At 47.3% G+C, this 13,065-nt stretch overlaps 1 long non-coding RNA gene and 1 other non-coding gene across 3 annotated transcripts; both read right to left on the bottom strand.

The window, feature by feature from the left end:
* Positions 1 to 6,555: 6,555 nt before the first annotated feature.
* LOC140532441 (uncharacterized) lies at positions 6,556 to 13,046 on the bottom strand. Of its 2 annotated transcripts, none has more exons than XR_011976517.1 (5): positions 12,820 to 13,046; positions 9,563 to 9,679; positions 8,835 to 8,885; positions 7,673 to 7,782; positions 6,556 to 6,854 (listed from the first exon to the last, which is right to left on the bottom strand). It is a non-coding gene; the product is annotated as an uncharacterized lncRNA (long non-coding RNA). The 2 variants fall into 2 exon arrangements; XR_011976518.1 differs by having other exon boundaries at positions 6,556 to 7,133; positions 12,820 to 13,023.
* On the bottom strand, positions 8,704 to 8,780 carry LOC140497929 (small nucleolar RNA SNORD93). Its single transcript, XR_011964932.1, has one exon. It is a non-coding gene; the product is annotated as a small nucleolar RNA SNORD93 (small nucleolar RNA).
* Positions 13,047 to 13,065: the final 19 nt, after the last annotated feature.

The raw sequence follows: 13,065 nt of genomic DNA, 5'->3' as shown, positions 1-13,065 counted from the left end.
ATTCCCAGTCTCCCCCTTCCCCCACCCTGTGTTCCCCTTGAAGGTTACATTGTATCTACTCTGCGTATCTTATATCTACCTATGGACATACCAGTTGTCTACCCCATTAAAATATAATCTCCCTGAGGACTCACAGGGCTGTCTCTACCTTTCTTTGTATCCCAACATGTAGTGCAGTGTTTGGCAAAAACTAAGTTCTTAATAAATGCGTGGTGATGATTTGATTCATTTATGGGTATATGTTATACTAATACCTCTGTTTCTGTCTTTGATTTTCCTGGGATCTATGCCTGGTGATAGGATCACGGGATCAAAGGAGCTGAATTTTCTTGTATGACATGGAAGATTCCCACTGGTTTTATCTCTCACAAAGAAGTCAAATCGGCCATAAAGGACTCCACTTTTAGAGACTTTTTGTTCTATCTTGAAAAATGCATTAAGATTATTAATTCTTTTGGAAAAAAATCACCATAATCTTGACCAACTGTGAACACCAAGCAACCAAGACAAATCAATCCTCATGGTGTTGGAGGTTTGGGATGTGCAGATTTGCAATGTGGAAGACTTCAAAAATCATATTATGCCACTCTCCAAAATGTATGAGTTAAAAGACTTGGAAATGTGAACACAATACCTTATTATGCCTTGAATGTTATTATTAAATAGTAGATTTATTTTGTAATTAACTACATCATTAATAAAAGAGAGGTTTTAAACATTATCCTTTTTTTACTCTAAGGGCCTCTAGAGAGGCTGCATGTTGTAGTGAACGGAAGGTACATTGTTGAGTCAGGAAGACCTGACTTCTGGTCCTGCCTTTGGAACGTGCAGGATGGATGACCCTGGACAAACCACTTAACTTCTCAGTGAAGTGTGCCCTTGCAACTCTCTATAAATTACCATTTGGTCTGCAAACTTCCACATTTGCATCAATTAACCCATAAATGAATGAAGTATGGGAGAGATCTTCAACTGCAACCTTCTTCCCAAATCCTCTCTTTTCCAAGCTGAAATTCCCATTTCCTTCATGTGGCACCATCTGAGGACCTTTGCCCTCTGAGCTTCCCTTTCTCTGGTGCTCTCCATTGTAACAATATGTGCCCAGACCAGAATACCAGATGAGTACCAGATGGCAAACCAGAACAGGATGTGGGGCAGGGTCTATACTCTCCATTTTTTGATGCTCCCCTTCTCTTAACATAAGCAAAGATCCCATTGGCTTTTCTGATTGCCCTATCCTAGGGACGAATATTTCCCCCATTTACAGGGCTGGTTCACCCTCTGGCTTATGTTTTACTAAAATCTTAGACCATTTTTTTTTTTATTTTTGCTCTTGGTTTTTTCATTGACAACTGATAACTTATCATTTTAGAGAGTTGTTTGGGGCATGAAAAGGTTAAGTGAATTGCCCAGGGTCTCCTAGTCACTATGTGTGGGAGAGGGAAGTTGAAGCCAAGTTTTTCTGATCCTAAGATAAACTCTCCAGCTGTTCCAGTTTGCTGCCTCTCCCCCCAGATCTTTTTCACAGGAGCTGCCCTCTGGCAAGAGATGCAGCCTTGTGTCATCCTTATGAGGTTGATTTTTAAAATCCAAGGCTAAGATGAGATCTACATCTAGTCCTATCTGGTTTCATCTTATTAAAGTCAATCCAATGTTCTCACCTGTCAAACCCTTTTAGGATCCTGGCTGCCTGTCAGCCAGCCTGTTGATTGGCCAGGATTTCATTTGGTGCCTTCATTTTAACAAAAGGATAGAAAGTGCCGGAGCCTTAATTGAGGATAACAAGTTTCGAGCTGTTTTAATTGCATTAAGCAATGGAAGGAGCACTGTCTGGCTTAAAGGTGAAGACACAGAGTGGGGCCTTGGCTTGACTGCTGATGAGCTGCATGGCGCAAGCCTCAGTTTCCTTCTCTGTAGATGTTCGTAGGCAGAATGAGAATGCCGGGATTACCAAACTCAGATTTTTTGAGATAATTAAGTCCTTTGAAAGCCACAAGGCTGGATTTGAAAACCAGCTATTATTAGGAGCAGGGAGAATCTCACTGTTAGGTAGGTCCTAACAAGTTCAAGTTCAAGGAGCTAGCACTTGGCTAGAAGCATTCATTTTTCAGTTGGACTATCCCAAACCTGCTGGGCAGGGGGCAGTTTGAGGGAAGCTTTCAGCATTATTTGGGTCTGCTCCTCTTGATAGGTTACATAAGATCATGGATCACGGATTAAGAGTTGGAAGGGACGAGAGAAGTCATCTAATCCAACTACTCTCTTTTACAGATGAGGAAACTGAGTTTCACAGAGTCAAAATGCCCTGTCACCCGTGCCATTGCTTTCCAGCATCCCAACATGCTTCTCAAGCCTACATGCTGATGGTGGCTATGGGCAAATCCTTTAACCTCTCAGTGACCTAGGCAACCCTCTACAATGATAAGGTACAGATGCTGGTTTTCATCAGTGGAGAGGCTTTTCAAACTTCAAGTTCTCTACACTGAGAAAATCACACATCTGGACTAAACCCCACTTCTTCTGCCCAATTCTCAGTTCACTTGTGTGCATTGTTCCATTGTTGGGTCAGAGTGAAGGGGATCCCAAAGAAATGACTTGGGTAGGGTGTATGCCATGGCATATCTCTGACCCTCCCAATGCTACCCTTGTAGGGGACAGCCCTGGCCTGAGGAGAAATAGAAAAAATGACAACTGGTGTAGGGATGGGGGTCCACCGGCCTAATTTGTTGGCATGGGATGATGGAGTTCGAGTGTGGAGATGACGCCGTTCTGCAGATGTCAGAACAGCTGCCCACACCAGGCAGCTTCCTGGACACAGGCCCTGAGTTCCCCTTCTTTGCCTGGCCCATTGACTCATACTACCCATTCTCCCTGCAGGCTGACCATGGGAAGGAATAAAAGGATCAAGAAAGGACAGCCTCTTCCCTATTCCTGCTTCTCTCATCTCACACAGGATGAAGGTCCTGGGGGTGTGACTCTGGGAGGTCACCAAAGTTTGCTTCAGTTTTTTGTGTACCTAAAGTCCCACAAAGGCATCCTTTGTATACCTAAAGACCCCATCCATCTGGAGGTGTGTGTGTGAGAAAGAGAGAAAAAGAGAGAGAGAGAGATAAAGAGAAAGGTAGAGAAAGAGAGAAATAAAGAGAAAGACAGAGAGAGAGAGAGAAAGAGAGAGATTTCATCCTTCCTTACAAGGCTGAAGAAAGAAAACATGAAGGCATAGCAAGGGGGCTCTTTATCCCCTGGTCTGCTGCCCCACATGGGCAGCTATAAAATCTCTCAAAGAGGCTAAGTACCTGCTTGAAATCATAAGCTCCAGACCATAGGTTGTTTGGTTGCTCAGAGATCCAGAGCTGAAGAGAGCAGCAGAAACAGGAGCTAGAAGGCCACTACTGACCCAGCACCAGGGGAGCATCAGGGTGTGGGGTCCAAAGTCAACGAACAGTAATCATTTGCCCCTTACGTGCAAGGCACTGGAGGATTAAAAAAAAAATAAATAAAAGAGAAATGGTAACTGCCATCCTGAGTAAGCTTATATTTCCCTACAAAGGTCAAGGGTTTGGGAAGGGATATGCCAAGTAAACTTAACACTAAGCAGAATGAGATAAAGTCAAGGAGAGGCACCAACAAAATGGGCAAAGACTTGGTAAGTTGCTTCACTCCTCTGGGCATCAGTTTCCCCATTTGGGATGAGCACATTGGCCTAGCTGACTTTCCAGCTCTAAATCTATGGCCCTTAGAACTCCAATATTAGGCAAAGCTTCCAAAGATCATGGAATGCTTGACCTGGAATGGGGTCATCTAAAGCAAATCCCTCATGTTAGAAATGGGGAAAAAAAGTCCTGAATAGAGCAGTCAAGGGGTTACAAGAAATCAGAGAAAGTCAGGATTTGAACCCAGGAGTCCTCACACTCCACATTCAGGGCTTCTTTGGACATTACAGAGTCCTTCGCCCGCTTATAAAGAGTCCATCACCCGCTTATAAAGAGTCCATCACATTAAGACTTCGTAGGGTCTAGGGTAGGCAGCAATCTCTTGAAGATGGCATCTGGTAGGTTTGTGGCTAACAAAACCAGGTTTCAGCCTGCCCCAGCATGCCTGCCCCCCTCCAGCAACAGGAAGAGCTTTGGGACCACTGTCAACTCCTGGAAAACAGCTCATCCATTTCTCATGGGTTCTAGTTGCCTGGGAAGAGATATCCTTCCCTAGATGCTTTAAGGACTTGTGTTTGCACATGGCTAGGTCCCACCCTCTGGCCATAAGGCACAGTGAAAAAAGCCTGAGATTTGGTGTCAGACGTCCTAGGTTCCAGTCCTATCTCTGATGCTGACTGCCTTGTCACCTTGGGCAAGTCATTTCTCCTTGGGCCTCATCTTCCTTACCATCAATTGAGGGGATCAGATTTGATGGCCCCTAAGAAGATCCCTTCCAACTTGAGCCCTATGAGCCCCTGAGGGAGAGAACACTTTCGCTAGAGCTAGGGGTGTTGAGGAAAGCTTTTTAGTGGATGGGGCCCCTGAGCTGATCCTTGAAGGAAATCATGGATCCAGAAAGTCTGGGGGAAGTGTGGAAGACGTATTCCCAGGTCCCATCCCACATCGCTCCATATTCTCTTACCAAATGGGGTTATCCTTTGTGACCTTCTTCCCCACCTCCATTGCTCCCCACTACGGTCCCTTCCCCAGGCCCAGAAACCAGCTGCCATCTTGGAACTGGGAGACCTCCTACAGGAGGACAAGAAGGGGTGGGGCCCACAGACCTATGACATTGATAGATACATTGTGTTTGGCATTCAAGGTGGAACATGGCAGGCATTTTTTCCCCATAGAAACACTGTTCTATTGGATGGTTAGGGTCCCTGGGCACAACCACTGTGTTTGTGTTATGGGTAATACAGGCATTTACTGGCCTGCTTGGGAACCATGCAGGCCATTGTTTCTATGGGAAAATGTTTGTCAAGTTCCTAACAACTGACCTATCATGCTAACTTTTGGAACATACTCCATTTGTAAGTAAGAGATGGAGGAAGAAGGAAGGGATCATTGTCTGAAAGACCCAAACAAAAGAATCTGATGACTTGTTAAAACCAGGTACCACTGGAGTGAGCAGCATCGTAGCCTGTTTGGCTCAGCGTAAAGAGAGAGAAAAATCACATTTGCCTCCAGCTCACGCATATTACAGAGCATTCCTGGGAGAGCATCAGGTGCCACTCCATAAACCATCTGCAGTCCCAGGTCTCCAGTTCCCTCTTGCCTATTCCTCAGCCCACCACTGTAATTTTAGATTGTAGCTCCTTAAGTCTGCTTATGGGGATCGCTAAACACCAAGGGTCTCCCAAGGACCCTGTTCACCAAGGCCTGTAGCTCACTAACAGATACCAATCTGAGGCATGCTGAGAAGCACTACGGTATAATTAGGGGTGAAGGGGTGACTATAACCCATGGAATGGAAAGCCAATTGCTCATAGCTCTCAAGGCATAATCCTAGTCCGATACCAGCTGAAGGCCCTCTGACTACTCTTTAGCTGCTTCCTGCCTACAGTTCTCTCATTCAATAAGTCAAAAAGCCTACTATGTGCCACACTGTGCTAAGCCCTGGAGATACAAAGGAAGGTAAAACATGGCTTTTGCCTTCAGGGAGAAAACATGCCAGCAACTGTGTACAAACAAAATATATATATCTGGGGAAACTTGGAGGAGAGCACTGGTATTCAGAAGAACTGGGGAAGGATTCTTGGAGAGGGGAGGAGTTTGGCTGGAATCTGAAGGAAGCTGGGGGGTTAGGAGGAAGATGAAGAGGGAGAACCTTCCAGGTATGGTTGATTCACAGAATAGAGAAGAGTGGCCTGTGTGAGGACCAGCATGGAGGCCGGAAGTGCAGGGTCACAGACTAGGTCAGGATGGGGGTGAGGGAGAAGACATTAGGAGGTGCTAGGTTGTGAAGAACTCACAAAATCAAATAGGACTTTATATTTTATATTGAAGGCAATAGGGAGCCATTGGAGTTGACTGATTGGGGATGACATGGTCTAGTCACTAGACTCTAGTGGCTAGAGCTGACCTCAAGGCCAAGAAGGCCTAGGCTCACATTCTGCCTCTGACAAATATTGATTGAGTCTCTTGGCTCCCCCAAGCACCTCTCTAAGACTCTAAGTTCCTGAGGTATCAACTAGCACTGATGGAGGGAGTTTCCCATCCCTATATCCAGGTTTAGGAGCTAGCCCTCTCCCCTTACTATGTGCCAGGCAAAAATGAAACAGTGCCTGAGCTTACGTTCAATTCTATGCTTGGTCTGCGCCTTCATATTAGGTCTGCCAGGGCTCTGGGTCATGGTCAGAGCTGTGAGGCCAGTGAAGATGCCCCACATTCAGAGGAGGGTCTTGTGAAAGACTCAGACACAGGGGGAATTTTCATCCACACGGGATACTGGCCATTAATACCAGTCTTTGAAAATGTGAACATATGGTTAGAAGCAAGCCCCCAAATTGTGTTTTCTTTCCATCTCCCCACCTCTAGTCCCTCCTTTTAGAAATGAAGAAGCCAAGACTCCAAGAGGTTAAGAAGTCAATCAATCAGCAAACGTTTATTCAATACCTTCTTTTGTCAAAGACAAGGCCCCAAACAATCCCAAGAAGTTTACATTGTAGCAAGGGAAGGAAAAGGGATAGAGACAAATATAAAAAAGTGCGTGCGTGTGTGTGTGTGTGTGTGTGTGTGTGTGTGTGTTCATCCTTCCTTGCTGAAGAAGACCATGCCACCAGAGAAATGGTGACATGACTTGCACTTGACGGTGTGCAGGTCACACAAAGTCAATGCAAAATAATGTGGTTTTGGGGGGGAAGGCCTCTCCAGGAGCTGTGAAGGAAGCCAGACAGGCTGTGAGTGACTTGTCCAAGGTCACAGGCAGCCTCCAGTCAAGGGCTTTGCCAAGTCGACAGGCTACAAGCTCAGGATCAAGTATTTATTGTGTCTACAATGTGCCAATTGAGCAAGGATCTTATGCTCTCCTGGGAGTAGATCAGCTCTTTCCTTTCCCTTTCTTTGCTCTCCCCACAATGGGCAGGGTAGGCAGCCTCATTCAGTTCTAGAATCCTGCGTGTGCCCAGAGCATTTCAGAAAAACAGAGCAAGGGGTCTATAGAAAATGGAATAGACAAGAGTCGCCTAGAAGGTTTTCACTGGAATTGGGGGCTGTCCCAGAACTGGGAGAGCACCTGGCCATAAACCCGCTTCAGGAGGCAGGATTTACCTCCCTCTCAAAAGTGACCTCGTGCTGGGTTGGCAGCTGAAGCCTCTTTCAGAGCTGGAAGAATGCTGGACTCAGAGGCCAAAGGTCTCAGGCCTGAATTCCAGCCCCACCCTGGAGCCTCCCCCAAGGAAGCATCTATAAAACTCAGCTCTGAAGGAAGCTGGGGTATGGAACCAGAGCCTGGAAGATCCTCCATCATCAGGCTTGGCTCCACTGTGTTAGGCTTTTTAAGGATGCCTTGGCCTAGATTGGTCATACTCTCCCGACCTCGAAAAGGCTCCCTACCAGCTAAGAATAGCACGGTGTGTGAGGGAGGACAACCCCAGTTGTCCCCAGTTCTGCCACAGTTACCTGGAGACCTCACCTAGCCTCCTGGGGGGCTGGGGGGCAGGTCTAGGGGATCTTTGACCTTTGTCTCATCTCACCTTCCTCTAATCCCAGGGCTCCAAGGTGGACTTCTGCCAGCATCAATTTGTGTTAGTACCTGGTTCATTGACGATGGGCTTTCTTTGCTTGTCTCATTCAAGGACCAGAACTGGCAAAGGAAAAACATCATTTGTTACCTGTTGTGTGTGTGGAGCCCAGTGATAAGCTATAAGACTTTCACTTAAGGTCTCCCCAATCAAACAGTGCAGGTAGAATGCTCTTTTGGTCAGTGCTTGGTTGGTTTGTTTCAGATAAGTGACTCAACGATATTCAATGACTTCTGTGGGATTTCCATTGCTGAACTGATCATTCTGTACATGTATTCAAGCTCTAACACAAAAAACATCCTGTAAACTTAAGGCTGAGGTGGGCTTTGTTTTCCCTTGGCTATCCAGTTTCTGGCAATGACAACTTCCTGGAAAGGCTGTGAGAGCCAAGCTGAGCACTAGCTACAGTGATATAACTTTGGCCCTGGTCACCTGGAGACGTGGTGCTTTCCAAGGACTTGGACCCCCAGGAAACAAGTAATAACCAGGAAAAGAAAGCAAAGCGTTGGACACACATATATCTCATGATGTACAAGTTTTTTTGTATGTAAAGCATAAAACAAGGCCAATCAGAGGGGCCTGAGGCTTATTTAGTGAAGAGGTACAAGTTCTACAAATTTCAACAATCCTTGAGAACATATAATCACATAGGCCAGTAACTGATCATAATAATCTCTTGGAGAAAAGGCAGTCATTCTCCTAATATTCTACTTATGAAGTAAGAAAAATGGTCTCCATTTCTGAAAAGCTTCAAAAATCCACCCTCCATACATTGACCCCAAAGTGCTTAGGTCTTTTACCTGGAAAACTCACGTTTTCAGAACATCTGCTGAGGGTGGGACATGCCACCCAACTGAGTTTTTCTTTTTTTTCTTTTTTTAAATGAGAGCCTTTGCTGTTCAGTTTTTGTGCTAAACTGATCTCACTGTCAAGCAGCTTTTCTCATTTTCTCAACATCTTAAATATCTAGAACAATGTTCATTTGGCCTCAGGTAAATCCTTTAACCCATCAGAGCATGTGAACTATGCCCAATCAGACTGTGGTTTTCATCCTCGGCCAAGTATCCCATTTTCCCTTCTAGCCCAGGTTAAATGATACCCCACTGACCCATACCTGAAATGACTGGAAATTTACCATAAGCCTGCCTTTTTTTCCTCATGGACCCTGGGACAAAAAGAAGAAAATTAACAGCATTAGGCTTTTGTTCAGGTGTGAATGCAGGAAGTCAGGCGGGAGATATTCAGTGCCCAAAATCAGTCTAGCTTTTCCTGGGCTGCCAATACTGTGAAAACCTGCTGCTTGTACTTGGTCTTAATAGAGGCAATCCAAACACTAATACAAACTCCGCCACAAGAGCCTCTGACCCAGTACTCAAGCTCCAACGTGGACTTCTGATGGGTAAAGAGAGTTCAGCAAGTCCAGACCACCCCAGCCCTACCACTCTGCTCTCTGCATCATCAAGGTCATCCCAGTCCTACCACTCTACTCTCCAGGAACTGCTAAGTTCCTACTACCAAGCACATAAACCCATATTATCACTCCTGTAAAGGATTTGTCTACCAAGTGCCCTGGAATTTCCCAAACCAAAACATCCCTCTCTGTGCCTGGCCACCACCCTTTTGGATGAACATATCCCCCATGAGACACTAAGTTTTTTCAATTTTGAAAGTTACAGGCTAAATTTCTTATGCATTTAAAAGAAAATTCAGCTGCATGTAACAGTCCTGCAGTTTCATGGATTGTCCTCTTTTTCTGTTCTATTACACAGACAAAACTGGCCATTTTACTGGGCATTTGTTCAGTTTAGAATAAAAAGGAATTTAAAAAGAAATACTACAAACCTCTTGTATTTGTATCCCCAGCATCTGGGCCAGCGCCTGGCTTAAGGTGGCTATTCAATCAAGCACAAGGCAGCCCCTGCCCTGAAGAAGCTTCTGCTTTAGTAGGAGGAGAGAGGCCTAGAGACAAGGTAGGTCATGGAAGTCAGAAGGGGCTGAGCTAGAATTCAAACCCTCAGCCTCTTATCTCTAAGTTTCCCCCTCCCAGCTCTCCTCCACCCCAGGTAAAAGGCTTGATATGATCAGTCTAGGTGGTTTATCTCCGTAGTAGAAGGGGAGCCCCTTCATATTCCACTCTGGCCTTTGGACCTTAGCATAGGAGGGTTACTCTCCCCTCTGCCAAGAAGACCTAGAAATTCTGAGAGACTGATTTCCTTTGAAGTCCTTAGCATGACCGTTTAGCGAAGGGAAAAGAGCTAGCTGGGGCCTGCCTCCCCAAGGCATAGACCAGATCCTGGTCTCCCAGAGGCCACAGGGTTGGGGGCTGGCCTGGCCAGATTCACATTCCTCTGGCTTTCCCTTTACAAATCAGCCCCAACTGCAGTGCCCTGGAGGCTACACGCTCCACCATTACAAAAGAAAATTATCTAGTCAGAGGACGGGAGGAGAGTTAGCTGGATCTTAACTTCCCTTAGTTTGTAATCTTGAAGTATAAAGGAGCAAGGTTGGGTAGGGGCCCGAGGAATTCATATTTTTTCAAACCCAGAAACAGAGACCCAGATTCAGAGTATGGTGTCTCTTTGCTCTAATCACACTGAGCTAAACCTGCCCTCCTGGAACTCACATCCAATTCTGAAATCAACTTGCTTAAGGTCACTTCTGTAAAATGAAGGCATCGGGCTAAAGCAGGTCTTTTTAGAGTCTTTTGGGTCATAGACACCCCCCCCCCCCCAACCTTTGGGCATTCTGGTGAAGATTAGAGACCCCTTCTCAAAACATTTTCTTGTTTTAAGTTCACAATTGAAGGACATGCACAATTTGGTTAGAGGTTAGTGAAAATAAAGATGTAATTTTTTTCCTCTCCAAGTTCACGGATCTCTTAAAATCCATCCAGTCTGCGGAGCCCAGGTTAAGCGCCCTGGCCTAGAGGATCTTAAAGGGGTCTTCCTGGGCAGTATTCTGTGGTCCAAGGGCACAATCCACATCCAGGGGATGTCAAAGTGTGTTGCCACGGCCCATTCCAGTTTCCAGGGCACAACTTCTCCCAAGCCCACTCTGTCCAGAGTCCCAGCATGACTGGCCACCATGCTGACCTGAAAATAACTGCTTCATGATTTCCCTTTGCTGGAGTTCCGAACACACACCTCTCCCTTTCTCTCCTTCCCAGCTAAAAGAGTTTGGGCTTAAGAGCTCTAGCAGGGCGCATTCACTCCCAGACCCCCATTTAACCAAACTACACAATAGCAAACAGGCCGTAAGTGACTGTAGGAGAAATCAGCTGCCCCTTTCTTCTCCAGCTGAATGCTGCTCCAATCAGCGGGTCTTTCACCCTCCCAGCCCTGAGTGGGGGTGGAATTATCTCTGTTATTCAAGGCTGGACTTGACGCACAGGAAAATGACTGGATTTGGCAAAATGGATTTCAGGATCATAGAATTTGGGACCAGGAGTGGCCTTAGAGGGCATTTCCTCCCACTCCCTCATCTTACAGATGAGAGAATCAAGGACCCTGGGCAGTGACAAGTCTCAGCTGACCCAAAACTCTCTTCTCCAGATGGAGGTTTGGGGTGCTTCTGGGACTCTCAAGGGGCAGTGTACAGTAGTACAGAAGCCCAGAGACTGGGTGTGAATTACCCAAGTTAGCAAATTGTGGGAGGGTTGGGATCCAGATTTAGGGCCCCTGATTTTCCATGAGCTCTTTCTCCCAGTTCATGATCCATATCCTGTCTATCCCTTGCTAAGACCACAACATTTAGAGCTAGAAGATATCTCAAAGACCACCTAAGCACAACCCTTTAGTTTCCCAGATAAACAAACTGAGGTCTGGAGAAGAAAGCCACTTCAATTCACCATGCTCCAGCTACAGGCATTCTTGGCTAAAACTAAGCTGCAGTGGTGGAAGGTGCTCCTGGGAGCATTTGGAGTTAACTATCCCAGTGAAATCACAGGCCCTGTTCTAGCTTTCATGCCCTTGGAGGGCAGTGCAGCTGTTTTCAGAGATCAACTGTCCAGCCAGAGAGAGAGACATGACTTTTCTAGGACAGATACTAAGTCTGTGGGCTTTGTCTTCTAATAAAAGCCTAGAAAAATCATGATTCAGAAAAGGTGTAATTAAACTGCCTTTAAAATAGGAGAAGACACAAAGTAGCGATATTCAGGTCCACCAGGAAATGGAATCAGGCAGGTTCGGTTGCGGTTTAGACTCAGTAAGGAATAGGATACAATGCCTTTCTTTCCTCCTCAAAGGCTATGAGATGGGGCACCCTATGCTCCAGGACCCAAGACCGCCTGGGCAGGATTGTGAAGGCACCATGAGGCTAGGATAGGAGAGAAAGGGCTACACAAGGGGGTGCTGGAATCATCTGGGTCTCATCCAATAGGGTATTTGGGGGGAAGAATACAGAGGAACACAAGGGCCTTGGAGTTCAAGCACCATAGGGGTTGGGAGGAAAGGGTTACCCTCTAGCATCCTGGTTTTTTAGGCAGGAAAGGGGCAATCCTGAGCCTGAGCACCATGTGGGGCCTGGGGAAAGGGGCTTCTACTACCATGTGGTCTCTCTGGGGTGGAGAAGAAAGAGGGGCTCAAAGCATCATGTGGCTTCCCTCCTGGGGAAGGGAATTAAGGGTCAGGGCACCATGTGTGACCTCCCTCCTTGGGAAAGAGGATGTGGGGCTCAGATCAGTATGAGGCCTCCTCTTTGAAAAAGGGGGTGAGGGACCTGGAGTCCCACGTGGCCTCCTTCCTTGGTAAAGGGGATCAGTGGCACAGGGGCCACGTGCCCTCTCTTCGAGAAAGAGGCAGAGGGGCTCAGGGCACCACGTGGCCTTCCTCTTGGGGAAAGGGGCCCAGAACTTGCCGGCCTCAGCCCCATGTGCCTGTGCCCTCCCAGGGTAGGCTCTTAGGGCCTGGTGCAAGCTGGGCCATGCTGCCGGCCACCTTCCCCCTCAACTCTGTACCATGCCCCCGTGCCCTCTCTGGCTTCTCCCGGGACCTGATGCCCACTTAAAGTCGTTCGAGGGGGAGCGCTTCACTAGGAAAACAGGGACGGCAGGAGGGAGGCCAGGGGGGCCTGGGACAGCAGGGTTGAACCCAATTACTCACCAGTAAGACCCTGGGCGGAAAAGGGGGGCAGGGGGCCCCCTGGACTCCACCCCGCCCGCCCAGAGCCTGCCCCTGAAAAGCGTCCGGTGCCTTGGAGACGTGGTGGCCATGCGCCCAGGCGCGCCAGGGTGCCCAGAGAAGCCAGCTGCGCGCATCTGGCCCAGAGGCTGCAGAGGCGTCCGGGCGGGGCCAAGCGGAAGCCCCCTCCCTCCCCAGCTCCGCCTCCCAAGGGCCCCCGCCCTTCGG

Source organism: Notamacropus eugenii, chromosome 3 (assembly GCF_028372415.1).
Source record: "Notamacropus eugenii isolate mMacEug1 chromosome 3, mMacEug1.pri_v2, whole genome shotgun sequence".
Taxonomy (NCBI): domain Eukaryota; kingdom Metazoa; phylum Chordata; class Mammalia; order Diprotodontia; family Macropodidae; genus Notamacropus; species Notamacropus eugenii.
This window is presented reverse-complemented; position numbering and strand designations above follow the sequence as displayed.